Source organism: Talpa occidentalis, unplaced genomic scaffold (assembly GCF_014898055.3).
Source record: "Talpa occidentalis isolate TD23 unplaced genomic scaffold, MPIMG_talOcc4v2.1 talOcc4.8, whole genome shotgun sequence".
In the NCBI taxonomy this organism is placed as follows: domain Eukaryota; kingdom Metazoa; phylum Chordata; class Mammalia; order Eulipotyphla; family Talpidae; genus Talpa; species Talpa occidentalis.
In genome coordinates, this window is record NW_023605194.1 from 11,793,086 (window position 1) to 11,800,186 (window position 7,101).

General features: G+C 41.8%; 1 pseudogene; it reads right to left on the minus strand.

Moving 5' to 3' along the window:
* The window catches only part of LOC119234171 (caspase-7-like), a 19,055-nt pseudogene extending 18,780 nt beyond the window's left edge, over positions 1 to 275 (minus strand).
* Positions 276 to 7,101: the final 6,826 nt, after the last annotated feature.

Consider the following 7,101-nt stretch of genomic DNA (forward strand, 5'->3'; position numbering starts at 1 on the left):
TATTTCAGTCAGTCTGCCTGTTCTGTTCCCTGCTCTGTCTCTGGTGAGTCCTCTCACCCCGCTACATCTTTGGCCTGTACCTCAGCTCTTGTAAGCATAAAAAAATAAATCTTAAAAAAAAAAAAAAGAAATATAACACATGAAAAGGCATGGGACAGCTCTTTAAAATTCATCCCCAAACAATAGAACAACACTAAAAATAGTAGCCAGCATTTCCTGAATGTGCGCTATTAGGGAAAGTGTTTGCATGTATTACCTTGGTTCACTCTCATCATCGTCTTTGGAGACAGCTACGGTTCAAATGAGTGATCGTGGGAGAAGTGGAAACTGAAGAAATATCACCTGTGAGTGTGGTACAGATGGTAGTTGGTGGTGAAACTCAAAATACTCAAGATTTCCTGTGAATATCTATAATAGCCCCTCCCCAAAATTGATGGGTAATTTTAGACACCGGAAACTGGTTGTGCATGCATGCATGCACGCAAACGTGTGCGCGCTCGTGCACACACACGCATATTACTCTATCCTACCACCCTGCTAACTTCTTTTTTTTTTTTTTAATAAATTTTATTGTTATATTCCCCATACAATTGCAGCCCCCCCATTCTGACCCCAATCCCTCCCCTCCCACCCCGCCCCCCTAAAAGTGTCTCTGGTTCATAGTTTTTTGTTGATTTTGATTTTCACTTTCTTATAGTTATTCATTTTCCTGGTCCCTTATTTAAGTTTTCTAGATTCCTGCTATGAGTGAGACCATCCGGTATTTTTCTTTTTCTTTTTGGCTTATTTCGCTGAGCATGATCCCTTCCAGCGCCATCCATGTTGCTGCAAATTGCATGTGTTTATCTTTTTTGAATGCTGAGTAATATTCCATGGTATATATGTACCACATCTTCTTGATCCAGTCATCTATTTTTGGGCATTTGGGTTGTTTCCAAAGCTTAGCTATTGTAAACAGTGCTGCTATAAACATAGGGGTGCAGGTGTTCTTTGGAATGGATGTTTCTGTGTCCTTTGGGTAAATACCTAGGAGTGGAATTGCTGGATCATATGGAAGCTCTATGTTTAGTAGGTCCAGAAATCTCCATACAGCTCTCCATAGTGGTTGGACCAGTTTGCACTCCCACCAACAGTGCAGAAGAGTTCCTTTTTCTCCACACCCTCGCCAACATTTGTTGTTGCTAGTTTTTTTAATATGTGCCATTCTCACTGGTGTAAGATGGTATCTCATGGTAGTTTTGATTTGCATTTCCCTGATGACAAGTGATGTTGAACATTTTTTCATATGCCTGTTGGCCATTTGCATTTCCTCTTCAGAGAAGTTTCTTTTAAGCTCTTCTGCCCATTTTTTGACTGGATTATTTTCTTTGTTGTTGTTGAGTCTCATCAGCTCTTTGCAGATTTTTGTGATCAGTCCTTTATCATTAGTGTTGGGTGCAAAAATGTTCTCCCAGTTGGTGGGGTTTCTCTTTGTTTTTGTTATTGTCTCTTTTGCTGTGCAAAAGCTCTTTAATTTGATGTAGTCCCAGCTGTTTATCTTTGCCTTCACTATCACTGCTTTGGGTGATGTGTCTGTAAAGATGTCTTTGATGTGCAAATCACGTAGTGTTTCGCCTATATTTCCTTCTATATATTTTATGGTTTCAGGTCTTATGTCTAGTTCTTTAATCCATTTTGAGTTGATTTTTGTGTATGGTGTGAGGTGGTGGTCAAGCTTCATTCTTTTGCATGTAGCAACCCAGTTTTCCCAGCACCATTTATTGAACAAACTTTCTTTGCTCCAATGCATATTCTTTGCTCCTTTGTCAAAGATTAGTTGACCATAAATCTGTGGGTTTATTTCTGGATTTTCTATTCGATTCCATTGGTCTGTATGTCTGTTCTTGTTCCAATACCATGCAGTTTTGATGATTATGGCTTTGTAGTATAGTTTGAAGTCTGGGAGTCTGATGCCTCCATTCCCTTCTTTTTTTTTCAGGAGAGCTTTGGCTATTCGGGGTTTTTGGTGATTCCATATGAATTTCATCAATAATTGTTCTATTTCTTTGAAGAATGACATTGAAATTTTGATTGGGAATAGCATTGAATCTGTATATTGCTTTTGGTAGGATGGCCATTTTAATAATGTTTATTCTTCCAATCCATGAGCAGGGGATGTCTCTCCATTTCTTTGTGTCTTCTTCTATTTCTTTTAACAGTGTTTTATAGTTTTCTTTGTATAGGTCCTTTACCTCTTTTGTTAGATTTATTCCCAAATATTTGATTTTTTTTGTTTCAATAACAAAAGGGATGGTCTTTTTGATTTCTTCTTCTTCAGATTTATTGTTTGTGTATAGGAAGGCTACTGACTTTTGCGTGTTGATTTTGTATCCTGCCACTTTACTGAACTGATTGATGAGTTGAATTAGCTTTTCTGTGGAGTTTTTGGGGTTCTCTATGTATAATATCATATCGTCTGCAAATAGTGATAGTTTGACTTCTTCTTTTCCTATTTGGATTCCTTGGATGTCTTTCTCTTGTCTTATTGCCCTGGCTAGGACTTCCAGTATTATATTGAAAAGCAATGGTGAGAGTGGACATCCTTGTCTTGTTCCAGATCTTAATGGAATTGCTTTCAGCTTTTCACCATTGAGAATGATACTGGTTGTTGGCTTGTCATAGATGGCCTTTATGATGTTGAGGTATGTTCCTTGTATCCCCAGAATTTCAAGGGCTTTTATCATGAATGGGTGTTGCACTTTGTCGAAAGCTTTCTCAGCATCTATTGATATTATCATATGGTTTTTATATTTCTTTTTGTTGATGTGTTGGATAACGTTGATTGATTTTCGGATGTTAAACCATCCTTGTGCCCCTGGAATGAATCCAACTTGGTCGTGGTGAATTATCTTATGGATACATTGTTGGATTCTGATAGCTAAAATTTTATTGAGGATTTTTGCATCAGTGTTCATTAGGGAGATTGGCCTGTAGTTTTCCTTTTTGTGTTGTCCTTGTTCGGTTTTGGTATTAGTGTAATGTTGGCTTCATAAAACGTGTTTGGTATTGTCCCTTCCTTCTCAATTTTTTGGAAGAGTTTGTGAAGGATAGGCACTAATTCGTCTCTGAATGTTTGGTAGAATTCATTTGTAAATCCATCAGGTCCTGGGCTTTTGTTTTTGGGGAGGTTTTTGATTACCATTTCAATTTCGCTAATTGTAATTGGTCTGTTTAGGTGTTCTATTTCTTCTTTATCTAGCTTTGGGTGATTGTAGAGTTGTAGGAATTTGTCCATCTCCTCTAGATTGTTAAACTTGTTTCCATATAACTGTTCATAGTAGTTACTGATTATTCTTTTGATTTCTGCTGTGTCCGTTGTGATTTCTCCTCTTTCATTGATGATCCTGTTTATTTGTGCTTTCTCCCTTTTTTCCTTTGTGAGCCTGGCTAGGGGTTTGTCTATTTTATTGATTTTTTCAAAAAACCAGCTCTTGGTTTCATTGATCTTTTGGATTGTTTTTTTAGTTTCAATTTCATTTATTTCTGCTTTGGTTTTTATTATTTCTTTTCTTCTACTGGTTTTGGGGTTTTTTTGTTGTTCTTTTTCTAGATCTTTGAGCTTCGAGATGAGGTTGTTTCTTTGCGTTCTTTCTTGTTTCTTGATGTGAGCTTCTATTACTATATATTTTCCTCTTATTACTGCTTTTGCTGCATCCCATACATTTAGGATATTAGTGTCCTCCTTGTCGTTCAATTCAAAAAATTTTTTAATTTCTTCTTTGATCTCCTCATTAGTCCAATGGTCTTCCAGTAGTGTGGTTTTTAATCTCCATGAGGTAGGAAAGTTCCTTGCCTTCTTTTTATGGTTTATTTCTAGTTTGATGCCTTCATGGTCAGAAAAGATGGTTGATATGATTTCAATCTTGGTGTATCTGTTGATGCTGTCTTGTGCCCCAGTATGTGATCGATCCTGGAGAATGATCCGTGTGCGCTTGAGAAAAATGTGTACTCCGTTTTTTGGGGGTTTAGTGTTCTATAGATGTCTGTTAAGCCTAATTGCTCTAGGTCCTTATTTAGAGCTTTGGTTTCTTTACTTATTTTTTGTCTTGTTGATCTACCCATTGTTGATAGTGGTGTGTTGAAGTCTCCCACTACGTATGTGTTTTCTCTGATGTCTGTTTTCAGAGAGGACAACAGTTGTCTGATATATTTTGGTGCTCCTTCGTTTGGTGAGTATATGTTAATGAGTGTTATTTCTTCTTGAAGTATTGTCCCCTTGATCATAATGTAGTGACCATTGGGGTCTCTTTTTATCTTTTTGAGTTTGAAATCTGTTTTATCTGATATAAGTATAGCTGTTCCTGCTTTCTTTTTTGGTCCATTTGCTTGTAGGATTGTTTTCCATCCTTTAACTTTGAGCCTATTTTTATCTTTTGTAGCTAAATGTGTTTCCTGGAGACAGCAAAAGGTTGGGTTTTGTTTCTTAATCCAGGCTGCCACTCTGTGTCTTTTTATTGAAGAGTTTAGTCCATTTACATTTAGAGTTAATATTGATATGTTAACATCTGTATTTGCCATTGTGTTTGTCTTTCCTTTGATTTTATTTATTTATTCTTTTAATAACTTTTTTTTTTTTTTTTGGCCTTCTTTCATTGTTATTCGTCCCTCTGAGGTTCTGGCTTTAGGACTCCTTGTAGTATTTTTTGGAGTGGGGGTTTAGTTGCAATGAAATTCCGGAGTTTCTGTTTGTCTGGGAAGGTCCATATTCTTTCTTCAAAGAGGAAGGAGAGCTTTGCGGGATAGAGTATTCTTGGTTGGCATCTGTTTTCTTGGAGTCTGTTGACTATGTCCCTCCACTCTCTCATTGCCCGTAGTGTTTCTTCGGAGAAGTCTGATGTCAGCCTGATTGGTTTTCCTTTGAATGTTATCTGTTTCTTCCCTCTTGCCAGCTTCATTATTTTTTCCTTGTCCTGGATTCTTGGGAGCTTTACTATTATGTGTCTTGCTGTATTTTTCCTTTCGTCGTGGAAGTTTGGTGTTCTTCTTGCTTCTTGTATATCAATTTTCAGCTCCTTCTTCACATTTGGGAAGTTCTCTTCAATTATCTCTTTGAATATTTTCTCTTTTCCTACATCTCTCTCCTCTCCTTCTGGTATTCCTATAACTCTTATATTTCCTTTCCTCATGGAGTCAGATAGTTCCCGAAGTCTTTCTTCGTTCTTTTTCCTTCGTACTTCTCTTTCCTTTTCTGTTTTGGTTCTTTTTATTTCTGTGTCTTCAAGATTACTTATTCGTTCTTCCATTTCATCTATTCTGCTTTCATTGCTTTTCCCAGAATTCTTTAGTTCTTCCATTAATTCTTTGATCTCCTGCATTTCTTTTACTTCCCTCTTTAGGGACTCAATTTCTTTCTTCTGACCATTGTTTTCCCTCTCTAGGGACTCAATTGCATTCTTCTGATCGTTGATTATTTTTCCCTTATCATTGTTTTCCTTTATGACTTCTGTCAGTTTTTTAATCACGGCAATTTTAAATTCTCTTTCTGGAAGGCTCAGAAATTCTTCCAAGTCATTGTCTTTGCAATCTGGGGGCTGGCTTTCTTTTTGTGGTGTGCTTTTTCTCTGGAGAGTTGCTAGGTTGCGTGTGGTTCTTCTCCTCCCTACTGTCTGTTTTCTAATTTGCCGTATGCGTTGGGACACTATGTTGTTGGGACTGGCCGGCATCTTGGGTGGGCTTCTCTGTTCCCCTCTGGTTCTTCCAGGAGTCATCTGTCAGTTTCAAGCAGCCTTTAATGGAGAAAGGTCCCTGTTCTAAAATGCCGATGTGGGGACACACTCCCCTGTGCGCCTGGTCTGCCCCGGCGGTGGGTTCCTGCTCCCCTCTGGGCTTGGACTGCAGGCCAGAGGGGGTCTGGCGTGGGCGAACTTCCCCCGCTCACCTCTGGCTCCTGAGGAAGCCTTCTGCAGGTAGTCTTTACTGAAGAAATGTCCCTGTTCTAAGATGGTGATGTGGGACACACTCCCTGTGCGTCCGGTCTCAGGCACACTCTTCTGCGCGCCTGGTCTGCCCCGGCTGTGGGTGCTCGCTCTCCCTGTGGGCTCAGACTACTTGTTCGGAAGGAGCCAGGTGTGGGCTAACTCCCCAGCTGGCCACTAGCTCCTTCAGGAGCCTGTGCTGGGGTCAAGTCGCTAGGTGGCGCCAGAGATCTCTTCTAGAGCCCTTGGGGAGCTGATTTTCCACCCCGTGGGACAGGGAGCAGAGCGGGGATGGTAGGGTACACCTCAACGGCTTTGGGGTGCTGTGTCTGCCTTGTGCCCCACCGTCGTGGGGAACCCACGCCCCTAATTTCGTGCCCCGGGTCTCAGTTCCAAAGCCCTCAGTTCCAGGACGCGGGCTGTAGCCCAGATCAGTGGCGCGGGAATGGCGCCTTTTGAATCCCACTCCCCTGCCTGGGCGCCTTGTTCCTGCTCACTCAGGGAGGGCCTCCGCGCGTCTCCCCGCAAGCCTAGGTCGCAGGCGCGGGGACCTGGGCAGCTGCGATCCGGTCTGGATCCGCGCCACTTTCCGCGCAAGCTTACCGGGCGGCCGGGGCTGTGTGCTGGTGCTGGTCTCCTCCTGGGGGGCGGGGCTCTCTTTAATGGCGCCTGGAGCTCACCTCCGCGGCGGATCCTGCAGGGTTCGCCTCAGCTCCCGTTCACGGGGTGTGGTGGCTGCAATAGTTCCTTTCCACGCACAGTCCCGCTTGCTGCGTCGTTTGTTCTTGTGGGCCGTTTTGGTTTGTTGTTTCCTCCTCTCTGCCGGTCGGAGAGTGCCGCCTCTGTGGGCGGGGGAGGGGAGCAGGGTTCTGCGCTTCCCTCCCTTCTAGTCCTCTTTTATGGCCACTTTCTTCTTCGGGCAGTTCGCTGGCGTCACCCGTTTATCTTCCGTGTCCCAGTTCTCACTGGGACCTGCCGCTTTTCCTCCCTATTCACTTTTTTTAATGGGAGATCTTACTCCCTGCTAACTTCTTTACCTTCCTTGAATGGGTGTCCATTTGCAAAGCTGATCTGAAAGCCCATGAAGACAGTCCCATGTGTTCCTGGGACATGCATTATGGACTAAGGAAAAGGAGAGGGCTGGGGT